Source organism: Lissotriton vulgaris, chromosome 3_1, assembly GCF_964263255.1.
Source record: "Lissotriton vulgaris chromosome 3_1, aLisVul1.2, whole genome shotgun sequence".
In the NCBI taxonomy this organism is placed as follows: Eukaryota; Metazoa; Chordata; class Amphibia; order Caudata; family Salamandridae; genus Lissotriton; species Lissotriton vulgaris.
The window spans coordinates 426804019-426822052 of NC_141689.1; the positions used below are offsets into that span (position 1 = coordinate 426804019).

At 47.2% G+C, this 18034-nt stretch overlaps 1 protein-coding gene across 1 annotated transcript in view; it reads left to right on the plus strand.

The window, feature by feature from the left end:
* Positions 1 to 18034, plus strand: part of IL31RA (interleukin 31 receptor A) — an 883863-nt gene that overhangs the window by 641025 nt on the left and 224804 nt on the right. The window lies entirely within an intron of this gene.

Sequence of the window (18034 nt, forward strand, 5' to 3'; positions counted from 1 at the left end):
TACATGGAGCCTGTGATGGTTCTTCAAACAACTTATCATGCCACCTGCAGGGTTACCCGGCAGCAGTGATAGATCCAATTTTTAGGCAGCTTTCAAATGGAAGCTACATAATGCTGAATGATCACAGCTGTGTGGAATGATGCCAGGAATAGCCTATTTCGTTAGTGTGTCGGCCAGGGTCACTTGTTGTATGCAAGTATTGTTTCTAAAAACTAAGACAGACGGGGAGTCGCCATTATGGCCTTCACTGAACATCTCTTCTATACGAATTGATACTTTAAGCAGAATGAAAGCCATTCTTTTACAAAAAACTGTGCCACTGACCTCGTCCAGAGAGATGTATGATCTGCAAGTTGCAAGGTCCTCTGCGGAGATACATGCTTTATTATCAACAAACTGCCCCAATTTCATTTTGCAGAAATGTTAGGTCGTATCTTAAACATGTCTGATACCAGTGGTATTGTACATGTATTTAAGACGATTTTTGGGGGACTGTTAGCAACCTTTGAAGCAGTCCTGGGCATTTTTCCTAACTTCGCGCACTCTGTGTTTGGTGGCCTGCCTCTCATCTTGGGACTCGTAGCAGGGATACTATTTTTATTCCTCCTGCTCCGTTATGGCAAGTCCGGTCACCAGCGATACCCAGATTACCATGGAGAACGCTCTTCTGCAAATGCAGTATCGTGAACGAATAACACAGATTCTTGGCTCGGCACGTTTGAGAGATCTGTATACCACATTGTTCCTGTCATTCGGACCAATCTGGCAAGATTGCATCTTACTTGTTCTACGATGCCTGCTTTGTGGAGAGGAATGCGTGTTGGATATGTGTCTAACACTTCCATCAGCAATGCCAACAGATGTTGACGCCTTACTGGGTCCGATAACACCTCATGTATTGTGTTGTCCCCAACGGCTACCAATCCTGATGACGCCATTCATGGAGATCTCACCGGCAATTCCAGCTGAAGGTGAGGTATGCAGTCCAACAGGCACACAGGTACCATCAACTACAAACATTGCTAATGCGACTGACGCTGACAGCTTCCCATCTGTGTACAATTGATCTACTTAATGAAGTGGCTCAACTTTCATCTACTGTGGTAAACAATTTCTTTGCCAGCCTAGACGATTTAATGTTTTCTCCTGACACCCATAATAACTTTTGAGTTCTTTTAATTCTGAAATTCGACCTTTGCTTTTTTCAAAACAAAAATTTCTAACTTTGGAACTCTATTTTTCTACGATTTGATTGGACTTTTTCCAAATGCAATGAACTTTCACACAAAGCAATCTGCTTAAAGTAGAACTATTCTTAGAGAACAAGAATTCTTTGAATACTTCCTAGAAACAATATTGACCTAATCCACAAACCAAAACAGTTTGCATACACTGCTATGTTATTAGGAGCCATTTCATAAATGTATTTTCGTGATTCATTCAGTTAGCATTTCCAATATTATAGTATATGCTTACGATGGAATTATTGCTTTTAAATGCGTTCAGTACAATGCTCAATTTTCTTTCTCGTGTACAACCATTTCAAATGCATTTTTTAATGTATTTTTGGGTGGCATTGTAAACACATGCTCTAGAACAGGGGTCTCCAACCTTTTGTGTAGTGAGAGCTACTTCTGGTCAGTGAAAATCGTTGTGAGCTACCAAACCCCAAGCAACTCGCGCATTTTTCCGAGAGACCTCCCACGCCCAGTTTCATTGACGTTAAACCTATTTCTTCAGAGCCCATACTGTTGTTTGTAAACAATAACACTGAAAGAAAAGAAAAGACTCTGCATGTATGCTGTCGGCGAACCGGTGTATGACCTTTCAATTAATAATAGCTTCAAAATTAGACCGTAAGGTGTCAGAACACTTTAAATGACATAGATTTACACAAAGACAATCAATCAGTGAAATGTTACATAAGAAGGTATAGGAGTCACAAGTCATCCATACTGGTAGGCAGGATAGTTTAAAAGTGCTTGGTCAGGGGAGATAGAAACATAGAATTTTTTGAAACCCCCCTAACTCCTAACAACACGGTTAGGGGATTCTAATAGGAATTGATTTCTACCCAAATTAACCTATTTTGCAACAACTGGGGGAAATCATAATGGTCCAGCCCAGGCCAGCCAGCCTATACCTTGCAGTTTTCATGCAGCTCTTTGATAAGTTACTTGCTCACTGTTCTACATTAGGATTTTAACCCAAAGAGCTAGCTAGCAACAATATGCACCTTCTTTGCAGCAGGCACATTGACCCTCTGTGCTACCTTACTGTGAGTAAAAACTTGATTTGTATTGTAAGTTTACAAATTACACACAGATCTCTCTCTCTCTGTTTCAAAGAAGTACATTCATTACCCTGTTTGACATTTTTATTGTTGGCAGAAAGGTGTTGGAGGCCAGGAACGCAGTAGCAGGTGTTTTCTATATTTATATTGGCACCCCCACACGGAGTCAGCCTTAGCACCCGGTGGCATAGGTAGCGCCGCCCTAGCTGCAGCACAGTGCATGCAAGGACTTTTAATTTGATTGTCAGCTGCCTCTGTGCTTCACTACTGTTAAGGCAAAAGTTAAAGCACGGCGGCAGCCGATGTTAAAATCAAAGGTCCTTGCATGCTCTGAACTGCTTTCACAGTCATGCAAAGACAAATATATAGCGCAGTGTAGTAATCAATGAAATCCTTTCAGTGATTACTTCACTGCGCTATATATTTGCCTTTGCATGACTGTGAAAGGAGTTCAGTGCAGGCAAGGACCTTTGATTTTAACATCGGCTGCCGCCGTGCTTTAACTTTTGCCTTAACAGTAGTGAAGCACAGCGGCAGCTGACATTCAAATTAAAAGTGCATGCAAGGACTTTGAATGTTATCATCGGTGCCACTGTGCTTTATTATTGAAGGAGGCACATCTAATTCTAAAGTGCAGTGGCAGACAACGCTAAAATTAAAAGGCCTTCCAAGCACTTAATGCTTTTTAGCCAGCAACTCGGCTCATTCAGGGTCAGGGGGCCCCTCTTTCCTCACAGCTGCTCCGAGAGGCCCAAAAATGGAAGATGATCAGTGGCAGCATGAAAAACACAGATGGCGCGTGACTTCGTGGAAAAAAAGAACGTTCTTCAGGCAACAAGAACCTTACATTTTATTACATCCACTGCCACAGTAATATCGGACCCGCCCCAGTGCCTGAAAGGACTTTTTAATTTTAACGTTGCCTGCCACTGCACTTTATTACTGAAGGCAGATCTAAAGTGCAGTGGCAGACAACGCTAAAATCAAAAGGCCTTGCTAGCACTGAGTGCTTTTTAGCCGGCGACTCGGCTCATTCGGGGTCAGGAGCCCCTCTTACCTCAGAGCTCCTCCGGGAGACCCAAGAGCGTGGAAGATGATCCGAAGCACAGTGCCAGCACGAAAACACAGGTGGCTCGTGACTCCTAGGAGGAAAAACGTAACGTACTTCAGCCCGCCCCGCCCCAGCTAAACTTACCAGAGCCAATCAGAGCAGCTCGCTTGTGTGAGGGCGGATTAGTTGTGAAAAAGGGCTGAAAGTTCTTAAAGAAAACAATGGGATACAAAATAAAATTGCAAATGACATCGTAATAATTAAAGAGCAGCGCGAGCTACCCTCAGAGGGTCGGCGAGCTACCGGTAGCTCGCGATCGACCTGTTGGAGACCCCTGCTCTAGAATATGTTTTAGTGCTTGAACATAGTAATGTTGAACATGATAAACGTAGAGCGGGTGTTGTATTGCATTTTAGGACCCTAGTGTAATTTTCCCAATTCATGCCCTTATATAGGTATAAATCACCAAATCCTTATATAGGCATAGAAATCATAACCATATTTAGACATAGCTCATGCAGTCCAAATCCGGCAGGGCTACTTCCACTAGTTCCGAAAATCCACAACGATTTCTTGGAAAACTCGGCTTCAGAAGCTAGGGACTTCCCCTTGCTTGCATATTGATTTATCCAAGAAATCATGGAGTTTTCAAAGAACTGAGACTCTTTGATGACGTTATTATGTCCACCTTTACGTCAAACTCTGCACCTTCAAGGTATAAATATGCCCACACTTGCCATAGCAAACACACAGTGGTTTGGAGCAGTTCGACTATCTACTTGCCCGACGCATTCTGCTACAGCAAGTGCCGAAGGAAGCTGACCCTCCAGCAGACGCACTGAGAGAGACACTGTCTTTTCTATTGCTGAGAAATCCAGCTCCAGTGTCTCCAAGCTACCCTTGCGGGTTGTAGGGAAATCGAGTCCTGAGATTGACCGTCTTCATTCTAAACCAAGGTACGGAGCTGATTAGACCCTAAGAGAAATTTTGGATAGATTCTAGGCAAAAGAATACTAAATTTATGCTACACCTCACTTACTTCTTCCCTCGTACTAGACTTAGGTTAGGTACATCGGGGTAGGGGTATTTTAGAAGCACCATTTGAGTACTTTTTAGCCTTTGTTATTTATGTATGTTTTCCTCTATGGTCTAGGTACCATACAATGCTCTTACAGTATTACTTTATTCTACTCTTCTTACTGTAAGAATTATACTTTGCAACCAGTATTACGATTGTAGCAGTTCATTTCTTCTACATGAGAAAGAAGACTGTTCAATAAATACCTTTTTATTGAAAACGCCCGTCTCTCTATTTCTCTGCACCTCTGGTGAAACGAAGCATGCACGAATGACTGAGTGAAATATCTATCTATTGTTTCCACGACTCTGAAGATCAGTTTTATCTTGGGGAAACTAAGTTGTAATGTTTATGCGATTGTCAGAAACGAAATCCCTTCTTGTGAACTCGAGAAAGTTTCTAGTGACCTATGAGCTAGCTGGCACTCACAATTAAGTCTAATATATTCGATAGAGACCTAGTAGACATAAGTCCTACGTCACATCTATAGGATACATTATTCCAATGCGCAGAGCCTATTGGGAATATAGGAACTACACTACACAGTGTGCTACACATGATTATGCATGTGTGCCATTGTGCCCATCTCCCCGTCCCCCGAGTCCCTGGTCGTTACTCACCCTGTTGCTTTTGGGTCAGGTCATATCGAGCTGTGGCCAGACCCCCAACTCCTGCCACCGTCTCCACACTGGTGACTGTGTTAAAAGACTTCTATGACGCCATGTGCCTCATATTTGGGCGAGCCCTGGAGGCTCAGGAGGAGCTTCATCGTGTTCCGCACTAGCGAATATGGCGCCAATGCCCCCAATGGATCTGGTGTTGGATACGGACCCTTACCGGTCATTCCTATGCCACCTTCCCTGGCACTGGCCCCCGCACCGAGAATCCCTGCATGCTGGTGCCCACCGCAGCAGCACCAGCCCCATTCTCATTCCCGACAACCCGGAGACGGATTGGCACCTATCGCCACCGATTCCACCACCTATGGCACACATGGGTCCTAGGTCGATTTTTCAACCTTCTTTTGAGGGGCTAGGAATTGAGGATGATTGGGAGAAGTTGCTGGACCCTTTACAAGACCAGCATTGGCATGAAATAGACTTGTGTGAGGAATTGGGTGAGGCCAGTGGCCTGGATATCTCCCAAGTTTGTGTTCTCCTTTATCCCCCTACCATGGCTTCAGAGGAGGCAGCTTTATATGCTTTGGTGGTGAGAAGAGTAGCTGAGGTCGTGGACCTTCAGCTCCCTTCAGTGGAAGTCAAGATGAACATCTTGATAGAGGTTCTGCAGCCGGGTGTCTCCTCCTCGGAACCCCTCCTGCTTTTCAGTGAAGTCTTGACTGATGTCCTTCTGGTAACCTGGACAGTTCCTCCTTACCAACCAATTACCTTGACCTCGAGAGTTTGGTGTCCAGGCCTCTACCTCCCAGGGTGTGTTTCCCTCCACACTCCCGGACAAGGAATCCAAGAGACTGGATAGTGTGGGCAAGAAGGTAAAAAAAGAAATTCCGCTACCCATGCATTATGGTTAATGAATACTGCATACCTATTGGACTCTTATGCCCACTGCTTGTGGGAAATGGTTGCTCAGGTGCTGCCACTGGTCCCAGAGGAGGTCAGAGCCATTCTCTCCCAAGTAGTATCTGTATGAAAGTAAGATCTGCTTTTATCCACTTTTTGCCTAGTACTATGCTGCTTTTGACTAGTCCAACAGGAATCCAGCTAATCAGGACCCCAGTATCTGTGCTTTCTATCCTAAATTGGTATGGTACGTACTTAGATACATCCCAGATTGGACACCGGTGTACCCTTATAAGTCTATAGTATATGGTACTGAGGTACCCAGGGCATAGGTACACCAGGAGTCCTGCATGGGCTGAAGCATGCATCATGCCACCCATGGTGGATCACTCAAACTGTAACTACAGGCCTGCCATTGCAGCCTGTGTAAGCTGGTACTAGCACCACTTACCAACAGATATAGGTTTCCCTATATCTAAGGTCACTGCAGTTAAAGCCTATAAGTCACCCCTAAAGCAGGCCTTTCAACCCTGAAGGCAGGGTGTTCAACTCTATGTGTGAGGGTGTCTCTGAATGAGCAGGACACCCCTACACCCTTTGGAGTCCATTCTCCCGGGTTGTAAGTGCATCAGCCCTTACGATATATACAGTGGCCATGCGTCATTACGCAATGACCATCTCTAAACTGGCTGTATCGAACCCTGTCATGTTTGGTACCAAACATGTTGAAATCATACCCCCAAACCATAAACGGTGTGGGGGGGGTATTATTCCATGCACTGTAGAGCTCGTCTGGGAAGCCCTCAGTGCTCACGATACCAGTCTTCTAGACCTGGACAGCACAATATAGCTGCTGCTGACCAGAGACAGGATTCTGCCTTCCTGCTGCTGAGCCAAGCTCGAGTAGGGGAAGGCAGAAAAATAGGTATCCTGTCACAAGGAGGTGTGACCACCTACCAGACAGGGTTTAGTGTATTGGTGGGATCAGGTGAGAGCGATTGCCAGCACCACCAAGTCTGCTTGAGGGGTATATTTGGTGCCCTCCAGTTCAAACCAGCTCAGGGAGCCATCGGCTCTGCTCTGGCAGGAAACTGGACAAAAGACATGGGAGTATCCTCCCCAATGTCCGACCCCTCCCCTGAGATGGAAACCTGAATCGTCTGATCACTTTTCTTAGGGTATTTAAGGGCTTACCTGTAGGTGGGTCACGATATTTGTCGTGGGACAAGAATCCTTTCCGTCTGGGCACTCTGGACTGCTGGACCTTGCTCTGGGTTCTGAGACTGCAATTAGGAAGACTCCTGCTGCTCCAGGTCTTTTCGTCCTGCATGTCTGCTGCAACGTTTGTGCCCGTGCTCCATGCAGGAACCTTCCAAGCCTGTGGACATCCAAGACACCTGAAAGAATCTCCCTTGAAGTTAAGGAGTCACTTCAATGCATCTGCAGGCACCATAAAAAAACTGACCGGTCTGCTCGTCCAGAGCTCCCGCAGACTCCGAAAGGCTCAGCATCACAGGTGGTGGGTCTTCTCATCTGGTAAAACAAGCTGCTTTACACTTCTTCTGGACTAAGACTGAAGCTGCTTTCCACAGATACCACTTAGGGAGCTTCATAAGGTTCTCTAAGACCACTAAAACCACCATAAGGGTTGTCGGGATAAGTGCAGGGTGCCCACTCACATAAGTGTGCACCATATACTAAGCCAGCTTCTCACAGTATCACACTGGAGGGATGCAGCAAGGTTCATTATTCGTTGTGGTCTTGACACCACTGACACGCTGGGCAGAATAATGTCATAGACAGTGGCCATTCAACAGCATACCTGGCTCAGACCTTTTGGCTTTTCTGGGGATGTCCAAGGTTCCCTTATGGACATCTCTTCGGAGACGAGGCAGACATGGCTCTGGAGTGCTTTAAGGACTTGCAAGCTACGGCTATGTCCTTGGACCTCTCAGTGGCTATCCGTCCCCATCTGCTTTTTGTCTCTTTCGCGGCATGGCAGGGGTTTTCAGCTGCGCCAGCCATATCCCACCCACAATAATGTGCAAGTTCAGTAACCTCTGGGAGGCCATGGGTGTGGCTCCTTTCGACCCCCTGAATCAGGTGGCCAGAGGTCCAGTCAGTCCACTCCTCCACCTGCAGCCTCTAAACCTTCGTACTCCGCCCTTCGAGATCATGGGCAGCCAGTTGGTTGCATGATCGGCCATCACCTCCACCACTGGCAAAACATCATATTAGACAAGTGGGTGCTTCAGATACTTCCTCCCCTTCGAGACTATCCTTACCTTCATACCTCTGACTTATGACCGGCTGAAGGAGGACCACCAAAACTTGCTTCAGGAGGAAATCAGGGCTTTCTTGGCCAAGGGAGCCATAAAAAGGGTCTCGGCTGTGGTTGCTATTCCCGCTACTTTCTGGTCCTGAAAAAGTAAAAGGGCCTTTGTCCTTTTCTAGGTCTGTGAACCTTCAACTACTTCCTCAAAAAGGAGAAGTTAAAAATGCTCACTTCTGGCTCAGGTCTTGTCTGCCCTAGACCCTGGAGACTGGATGGTGGCGAAGGACTTCTAGGACACTTATTTTCACATTTTCGTCCTGCTTGCCCATCAGTGCTACCTGCGGTTTGTGGCAGGCCAAGAGCACTTTCAGTTCACAATACTCCCCTTACCACCGCCCCTCGGGTGTTCACCAAGGTGATGGCGGTGGTCGCAGCTCACCTCCACAGATCAGGGGTGCTAGTCATTGCCTAACTCGATGACTGGCTGTTGAAGACTGGCCTCTTCCACCTCCAGACTATGGCTAATATCCTGCTTTTGCTGGGGTTCACTATCAACATGCCGAAGTCACACCTGACTCCCTCTCAGACGCCCCCTTTCATCAGAGCTGTTCTGGACCCACACAGTGGGGTTTCAGGCCTACCTTCCCTAGCGACAAGTCCCGGATATTCAGGCTATGATATCAATGTTTCAGCCTCTATCCTGGATTTTGGTGAGAATGACTCTGAGGCTGCTGGGCCTCATGGCCTCCTGTATCCTGCTAGTGACACATGCCAGATGGCCTATCCTGGCTCTGCAGTGGGACCTAAAGTTCCAGTGGGCTCAGTATCTAGGGAATCACTCTGACTTAGCCCAGATCTCAGAGGGGACTGCACAGGATCTGTAGTGGTGTCTGACCAACTGTGATTGGGTAAGAGGCTGGCCCCTATTGAGCCAGATCACACAGTAGTGACAGATGCATCACTCCTGGAATGCGGCAGCCATCTGGGAGAGGTGGAGACCAGACTACGGCTAATATCCTGCTTTCGCTGGGGTTCACTATCGACATGCCGAAGTCACACCTGACTCCCTCTCAGACGCTACCTTTCATCAGAACTGTTCTGGACCCACACAGTGTGGTTTCAGGCCTATCTTCAATAGCGACAAGTCCGGGATATTCAGGCTATGATATCGATGTTTCAGCCTCTATCCTGGATTTCGGTGAGAATGACTCTGAGGCTGCTGGGCCTCATGGCCTCCTGTATCCTGCTAGTGACACATGCCAAATGGCATATCCTGGCACTGCAGTGGGACCTAAAGTTCCAGTGGGCTCAGTATCAAGGGAATCACCCTGACTTAGCCCAGATCTCAAAGGGGACTGCACAGGATCTGCAGCGGTGTCTGACCAACTGTGATTAGGTAAGAGGCTGGCCCCTTATTGAACCAGATCACACAGTAGTGGCAGATGCATCACTCCTGGGATGCGGCAGCCATCTGGGAGAGGTGGAGATCAGAGGACTCTGGTCTCCGGCGAAATTCGGACTCCAACTTGCTGGAGCTCCGAGTAATTTGCTTGGTATTCTCCCTTCCATTAATAAAAAGCTGGTTTAGGTGTTCACGGATAACATCACTGCCATGTGATACTGCAACAAACAGGGCAGGGTGGGGTCCTGGACCATTTGCCCAGAGGCGCTGCATCTCTCAGCATCGCTGGAACAGCAGGGTATATCCCTGGTGGATCAACACCAGGCAGGTTCTCTGAATACCAGGGCGGTCAAACTCAGCTGTCGATGCCTAGCGGATCACAAATGGTGTCTCCAATCAGAGGTGGTGCAAGGTCTCTTTTAGCTGTGGGACGAGCCTTTGTTAGATCTGTTCACCTCTGCCAAGAACGCTAAATGTCAGCAATTTTGCAGGCTGTAGTTTTTAAGGCGTCAATCGCTCAGTGACGCTTTCCATCTCAAGTGGAGCTCAGGCTTCCTGTACGCCTTTAGGCCAATACCATTCCTGTTGAGAGTGCTCAAGAGGATCAGGAGCTATCAGTCCCAAGTCATTCTTGTGGCTCCAATCAAAGCATGGAGATTCTGGTATCCCAAACTTCTCCAACTGAGCATCGATCCTCCGGTCAGGCTACCCCTTCAAAAGGATCTTTGTTGCAGGGGTGGGTCCTCCACCCAAACCTGCCAACTCTACGTCTTCCTGATTGAGCGGCAGCAGTTGACAGCATTTGACCTTCATCCCAAAGTCTGTGAAGTGATTTTGGCAGCCAAGTGTCCTTCTAACAAGACCATGTTGGCCTTCCCTCTCTCAAGCTCTTCTCTTTATTTTGACCCTTGCCCAGCAGGGCTCTGCTCTGGGCACTCTTAAAGGGTACCTTTTGGCCCTGTCTGCCTTCTTGAGGCTGCCATATCAACCCTCTTCATTTAAATCCCCTATTGTGAACTGATTTCTTAAGGGGCATGTACATATGTTCCCAACTGCCCCATTCATCTTACCTCAGTGGGACCTTAATTTGGTTCTTACCTTCCTGATGTGCGCTCTGGTTGTGGTGTTCCAGTCCTTGACATTTGTCAGGCAGCAACATGGGCGTCACTGCACACGTTCACTAAGTACTACTGCTTTGAAAGTCAAGTCCACAGGGATGACCTTTTTGGTCGCTCTGTCCTGCAGGACTTCCTGTCCACAGGACTAAACTTGTCCACAGTCCTTCCTCCCGGGATGGTATTGCTTGGGTATCTATTCTAAGGAAAGAAATCTGTGGCTAGATGTCTCCATCAGATGGACAAGTTACTTACGTTTGGTAATGTCTTATCTGGTAGAGACATACAGGCACATGCATCAAAGGAAATTGCATTCGCAAACGGTGCGAATCGCAAAATTCGTCTATTTGCAAATGCAATTCCCATTTTTGAAATGCATTACATTTTTTTATTTTTTCGCAATTTAAGAAATAGCAAAATTGCGATTTCTTAAATTGCGATCGCATTTAAGGAATCTCCAGGCACATGCATCAAAGGAAATTGCATTCGCAAGCGGTGGGAATCGCAAAATTCGTCCGTTTGCGAATGCAATTCCCCTTTTTGGGATGCATCAACATTTTTTTATTTTTCGCAATTTAAGATATCGCAAAATTTTGATTTCTTAAATTTTGATTGCATTTAAGGAATCTCAAATTGAGATTCCTTAAATGCAATGCATTAAACCCTAAAAAATTGCGAATTCGCAAATAAGGGGAGCAAATTACCATGAAGTTGACCTTCATGGTAATTTGCGAAAACTTTGAAAAATGCACGAAAGTGCATTTTTCAAAGTTCCATTTTACACACACACATGCCCTTGGGGCATGTGAGTGTGCAAAATGTACTTCTAAGCAGATTTCAGGGGTGCAACAGGGTGTCCTTTGGACACCCCTGCACCCTTGAAATTGCATTCTTAATTTGCGAATTTCTAATGGTGAATTGCAAATTAAGAATGTCTTTCCATTCTTTCCTATGGGCCTCTAGGCCCATAGGAATGGATGGGGAGGTATTCCTTAATTGCGATTCTCAATTAGAGAATCGCAATTAAGGAATTTTAAGAAATCAGTATTTTGTATAGCGATTTCTTGATGCATTGCAGTTTGCGATTCCTTAATCGCGATTCCTTATTTTTCGCAATTAAGGAATCGCAAAATGCAATATTGATGCATGTGCCTGTACATCTGTCTGCAAATTCCTTACCGACCCACCTATCCTCCCTGCACTGCGGAAAGGTTTTTAGGGTCAGGGCTGATCTCTTTTCAGGGCCCTAGTTCTAAACACACCACTGTCAGTGCACTTCATGGCTGCGCATTCCTGGTTTGGAAAGTCTTGAAAAGTAACTGACGTCAGTGCACTGAGGTGGCTCCTGTATAGGTGATGCAGAAGTTACTTCCAGCACAGACAATACAGACGACACGACGTGGAGTCATCCGATGCCACCTACCGGTGTGCAATTGTATTTCTCAAGCAAAAGTCTTCTGGATCCAGCCTGACGACTGGGATATTCTAAGGTAAGGAATCAGTAGCTAGATTATGTCTCTACCAGATACCAAAGGCAAGCAACTTGTCCTTTATTGTGATTGTGTTGAAACTGCCCCAGAGCTACCTCCATTGAGAAACAATACCCTACATAAAGGCTGTCTGTAGAGCAGCCTAAAAAGGACATTTCGAAAACAGAACCACCACAAACTGATTCTGAGGTTCGAGTTAGTGGATCAACATTCCCTATCTGTAAATTATGTATAGAAGTGGGACCTAAACTAGCCCACTTTGTTCCATGTCAAAAAGTCTTCCATAAATATTGAAAGTAGTGTTCTGAAGAGTACTAAAAAGAATACAGTGACCAGGGCTGGTGCGTGCCTGACAGCCAGCCTCTCAGAAGTCAGGTGAAGGAAGGTCACCTGAAGTCTACATTTTCTGCTGAAAATGTGATGGTCTGCCTGAGTACCTAGGGCCTTATTTATGTGGCCCCTTGCACCACCAGAACGTCACTTTTTGTGACAGTGCATTGCGCAGGAGCCTGCTCCATATTTACGAGGGAGCACTAAGCCACTTTTTGGCTTAATGCTGCCTCGTGAAAATCGTTCCCTTTAACGCAGTTTTGAGCGCTAAAGTGGTGTGCAATGGATGTTGCTGGGGGCGTTCCCAGCAACATCCATGGCTTTTTGACACTGCCCCAGATGTACGAGAAATCGTAACTCTGAGGCAGTGCCAAAAATGTATGCCTGTTTCTTTTGTCGTAGGGCAGTGCAGCTGGAAGGCCTGCTCCGCTGCTCTACAGCAAAACCTCATAACTGAAGCCCCTAGACATCTGTCTGCCTGCTAAGAGAAGAAAAATGTTTGCCAGGCCCTGGAGAAAATACTGTCCTGGAAGAGAAGCCTAGCATGTCCATGAAACTGTGTGTCATCCAGAGGAAGCCAACCACTTGAGGATAAGCTAGGAATGACCTAGGCTGCAGAGAGTCCCCCTAGTCTTTGAAGACAGGTTCCTGGCGGGGAACACTTTAAGCTATTTTCCTACATCAGCCGAATAAGTGTTTCAGTAGCCCATATCAACATGGTTCATGCTGCATCTGCTATGTTGATGGCTTCGGCCCAAGTGGGACTGCAATTGTCTGTAATGGCCCGGTTTGAGGCTTTGTTTTCAACATCTGTCCAATCGGGGCTACAACTGCCTGTACTGGCCCGGTCAGATCAGCACCTGACATGTTAATGACAGTGGACAAATTAGGGCGGCAGCCTCATATGTTGGTCCTCTCAGGGCTGCATTGGTACTGGCACGCCCTTGTCGGGTCCAGGGCCTGTTTTGCAGTCAAATCAAAGAACCCCAGCGTGGCCTGCACCTACACTCTGAGTGTCAGGGCCACTACAACACAGTGAAGCCACAGGATACACTCCAGGAGGAGCATCAAGAAATTTACCATATTCTACCACACCACCAGGGATAAGAAAATGAAAAAAATTAACTAAGAGTGCATTTGACTTGTGGGGGTTTATATCAATCAATCAATCATTTGTAAAGCGCATTACATACCCGCGAGGATCTCAAGGTGCTTGGTAGGGGTGGGGGCGCTACTGATCGAACAAAAGAGTAGAGTAAAGTTCTTTAAACTAGAAGAGGAGTCAAGATAGCACTGCTGTGCGATCGGTAGGGTTGTGATACTTTATCACTAACCATTTGCTCAAATAGCTACTGATCGAACAGCCAGGTCTTGAGTATCCTCAAGATGGTCAGCAGGTCTTGGGTCTGTCATAGGCTCAGTGGGAGGGTGTTCCATGGCTTGGCGGCGAGGTGGGCGAAGGATCTCCCGCCGGTGGTTGTTCTTCCGATGTGCGGGACGGTGGCGAGTGAGAGGTCGGCGTAGCGTAGCTGGCGGTTGGGGATGTAGAAGGAGAGCCATCTGTTCAGGTAGGCTGGGCCGGTCTGGTGGAGTGCTTTGTGTGCGTGCATGAGTAGCTTGAAGGATATCCTCTTGTTGATGGGGAGCCAGTGCAGGTTTCTCAAGTGGGGGGTGATGTGGCTGTGTCGTGGTACGTTGAGGATCAGTTGTGCCGAGGAATTTTGGATGCGTTGTAGTCGTTTGATGAGCTTGGCCAGGGCTCCTGCGTAGAGGGCGTTTCCGTAGTCGAGTCTGCTGCTGACGAGGGCCTGGGTGACTCTCTTTCTTGTATCTGTCGGGATCCATCTGTAGATCTTGCGGCGCATGTGGAGGGTGTTAAAGCAGGAGGAGGAGACGGCGTTGACTTGCTTGGTCATTGAGAGCGTTGAGTTGAGGATGATTCCCAGGTTGCGTGCGTGGTCGGTGGGTGTCAGGGCTGCCCCCAGTTCCGTCTGCCACCAGGAGTCGTCCCAGGCTAAAGGGTTGGAGTCGAGGATGAGGACCTCCGTCTTGTCCGAGTTCAGCTTCAGACTGCTGATCTTCATCGAGTCGGCGACGGCCTTCATTCCTTTGTGGAGGTTGGCTTTGGCGGTGATGGGGTCCTCGGTGAGGTGGAGGATCAGTTGAGTGTCGTTAGCATATGAGATTATGTTGAGGTCGTGCTGTCGGGCGACGTGTGCGAGCGAGGCCATGTAAATGTTGCACAGTGTCGGGCTGAGGGAGGATCCCTGGGGTACGCGGCAGATGATCTTGGAGGCTTTGGAATGGAATGGGGGAGGCGGACGTTCTGGGATCTGCCAATGAGGAAGAAAGTGGTCCATTCCAGAGCCTTGTCTCGGGTCCCTGCGGCGTGGAGGCGTGCGCATAGAGTGCGGCGGCAGACAGTGTCGAAGGCGGCGGAGAGGGGTGCGCAACATTTACAACGCGCGCGTTACCACGACCTACTATTACCACGCGGTTGTAACAACGAAAGTTGTTACAACGCATTGCGCTGGGGGGCGCTCAAGGATAGTAAATCATTTAATTTACTATCCCAACACCTTCCCTGCTATCCACGGGGACTGGTGTTGGAATAGTAATTTAAATGTTTTAAATTTGCGCCCCCCCAACGCAAGTTGTTGTAATGACTTGCGTTGTTACAACCGCGTTGTAATGGTAGGTCGTTGTAACACGCGCGTTGTAACGACATATATCCCGGAGAGGTCTAGGAGGATGAGTGCTGCGGCCTCACCGTTGTCCAGCAGGGTCCTGATGTCGTCGGTGGCGGCAATGAGGGCAGTCTCGGTGCTGTGGTTGCTGTGGAACCCTGACTGGGAAGGGTCCAGGATTCTGTTTTCTTCGAGGTATCGGGTTAGCTGTCAGTTGACAATTTTCTCGATGACCTTGATCAGAAAGGATAGCAGAGAGATGGGCCGGAAGTTCTTGAGGTCCTTTGGGTCTGCCTTAGGTTTTTTGAGTAGGGCGTTGATCTTTGCGTGTTTCCAGCTCTCTGGGAAGGTCGCGGTCTCGAGGGAAAGATTGATGATGTTGTGCAGGTGAGGTGCGATGGAGCTGCTTGCTTTGTTGAAGACGTGATGCTGGAATGGGTCTGACGGAGAGCCGGATTAGATTGTGCTCATGGTCTTGATGGTGTCATCGACGCTCACGCTGGCCCAGGCTAGCAGGGGGTCTTGGTCGATGGTGTGTGGAGGATCTGTTGTGTTGCTGTCTGTTGGGGCTGTCTGGGTGTTGAAGCTATCGTGGATGTATGCTATCTTGCGGTGGAAGAAGGTGGCGAGGGAGTCGCACAGGGCTTGCCACGGCAGAATGTCGTTGGTGTTGGAGCTGGGGTTGGAGAGTTCCTTCATGATGTTGAAGAGCTCCTTGCTATTGTGTGCGTTGTTGTTGAGGCGGTTTTTGAAGGAGGTCCTCTTGGCTGCCCTGATGAGGTGGTGGTGGTTGCGGATGGCGTCCTTGTGTGCTGCGTGGCTGTCCGGAGTTTGTTCACTGTGCCATTCCTGCACCAGAGCCTGATTCATGCTTCTGCTCTAAGTATTCGAGGGGCAACTAACCTGGAGTAACATACGGGAACCCAGTGGCCAAAGGGGACAAATGTCTCCAGGATCACTGGATTGAACTGTGCAGTATTTACTACTGCTGTGTGATTAAAAAGCACTTTCTCAAAATTGAATTCATTGTGTTTGGTTGATTGTTGAATTCTGAGCTCACGGATCCCACACTACCTATCTGAGACCATGTGACTGCTCACCCTCACTACCCTGAAAGTCAAGCGCATAGAGGGCTGTACTTGGCCAGGATTGCAAGGTCATAGTAGGACGGACCCAGGACACCGGTGGATGACTTCATCCACCACGTTGGGATCCGGTAGCACATGTCTGCCAAATCACCCCCGAAATGGGTATGGCCTCAACATTTTGCATGTTGGGATTTTTAGTTTTGGTTTTTAGGTACAGGTTTAGGTCTACAACTCTGAATTAAAAAAGTTAATACATGAACGGTGCTCATGATGGTATGAGGCAAATAAATAACCTTGCAGTGCAAATTTAAATATATAATTGAGACTGCATCTGAGCCAATACATCAGTTGAACTACTAATATGGGATCAGCACAATCGCAAGTATATGAGTGTCTGGTCTATAAGAGGGTGATAAAGGAAGTTTGCATTGGGAACATCTACAAAGTAAGAGTACTGATGAGCAAGAATATTGTTCATATAGTAGACAAAATAGGACAATAGGACAACTGGAGCAGCACCATTAGGATATAGCTGAATTGAAATAAACTTTGGGGGAAACATAAAACACCCTTGACAAGTTTACCCACATATCCCACAGACAGGCAGACAGAGGTTATACAGGGAAGGTAATAATGCTGGTATTAAAGTTTGAGAGCTCCTTACATGACCTTATTCATGTAGTTGAAGCTCATGGCTGTAATGTATATACACAGAACAGTGGTGTACTACAGTGGTTTATTCAGCAGTTGTATTCATAGCTGTCCAGCCAAGTTATTTGAGAGAGGCGGCTTCTTGTGCCTCTGTTCTGAGTAGAGAAGACACTCATGCAGGTGCTTAGCTAAGTTGGACTCTTCGATTCCATTAGTAATGTGCCATGTCCTTAAGCCCTGCCCATTGATGGACTCCCTGCGGAGTTCTGCTGACGTAACTCCAGCATGCTTGTTGATCAACTACTTGAACTATATAAGGGGAGGCAAATGAGGTGGGTGTGCTGCTAGGCAGTGTGGAAGGCACTTATTTCTGTGCTCCCCAAACTAAGCAAGGACCACACTTAATATAAAGCATTCAGGGGCATATCATCAACGGCCAGCGAAAATTATCAATGGCCGTGTTTAGCGTGCACAAAATTAACGGAGCCTATCGCCAGATTCTATCACCCAGTGAGCGCACTATCAGCAACGTGCATCACCGAGGCAATAGAAATCCCAGCAATAGTGGCGATAAGGGGCAATATAGCAGGATTACCTGCGATTAAAAAACAGCAATAGTGAAAACATTAGCGAAAGGGAGATGTGGAGGATCCACCTCCCATGTTAAACATGGTTAAGTCAAAAGATTAGCAGGCGTAAAGAACAGGCAATATAGTTGGTTAGCGCTACTTTTAATGTCGCTAGGCCAGTTAGCGATTCCCTTGTTGTTGGGGAGATCCTTCATTAGCGATTATTTTCGCTGTATTTCACAGGGGAACGCCTACCTAGCATCTCATTGGCGAAAATGGGAGCTAAAGCACGGATTCACGCATTAGCGTGTGCATGCTGATAGGGCGATAAAATTATCACCGCTTTTCGTCCAAAAACGGACGCAAAAGCAGCGATAATTTTAACGACGTCCCTTGATGATATGCCCCTCAGTTCTTTGTGTGTGGTAATTGTAAATACAAACCTCCTCATAAAAGTCATACCAATTCCCGTTTGATGAGCTAGA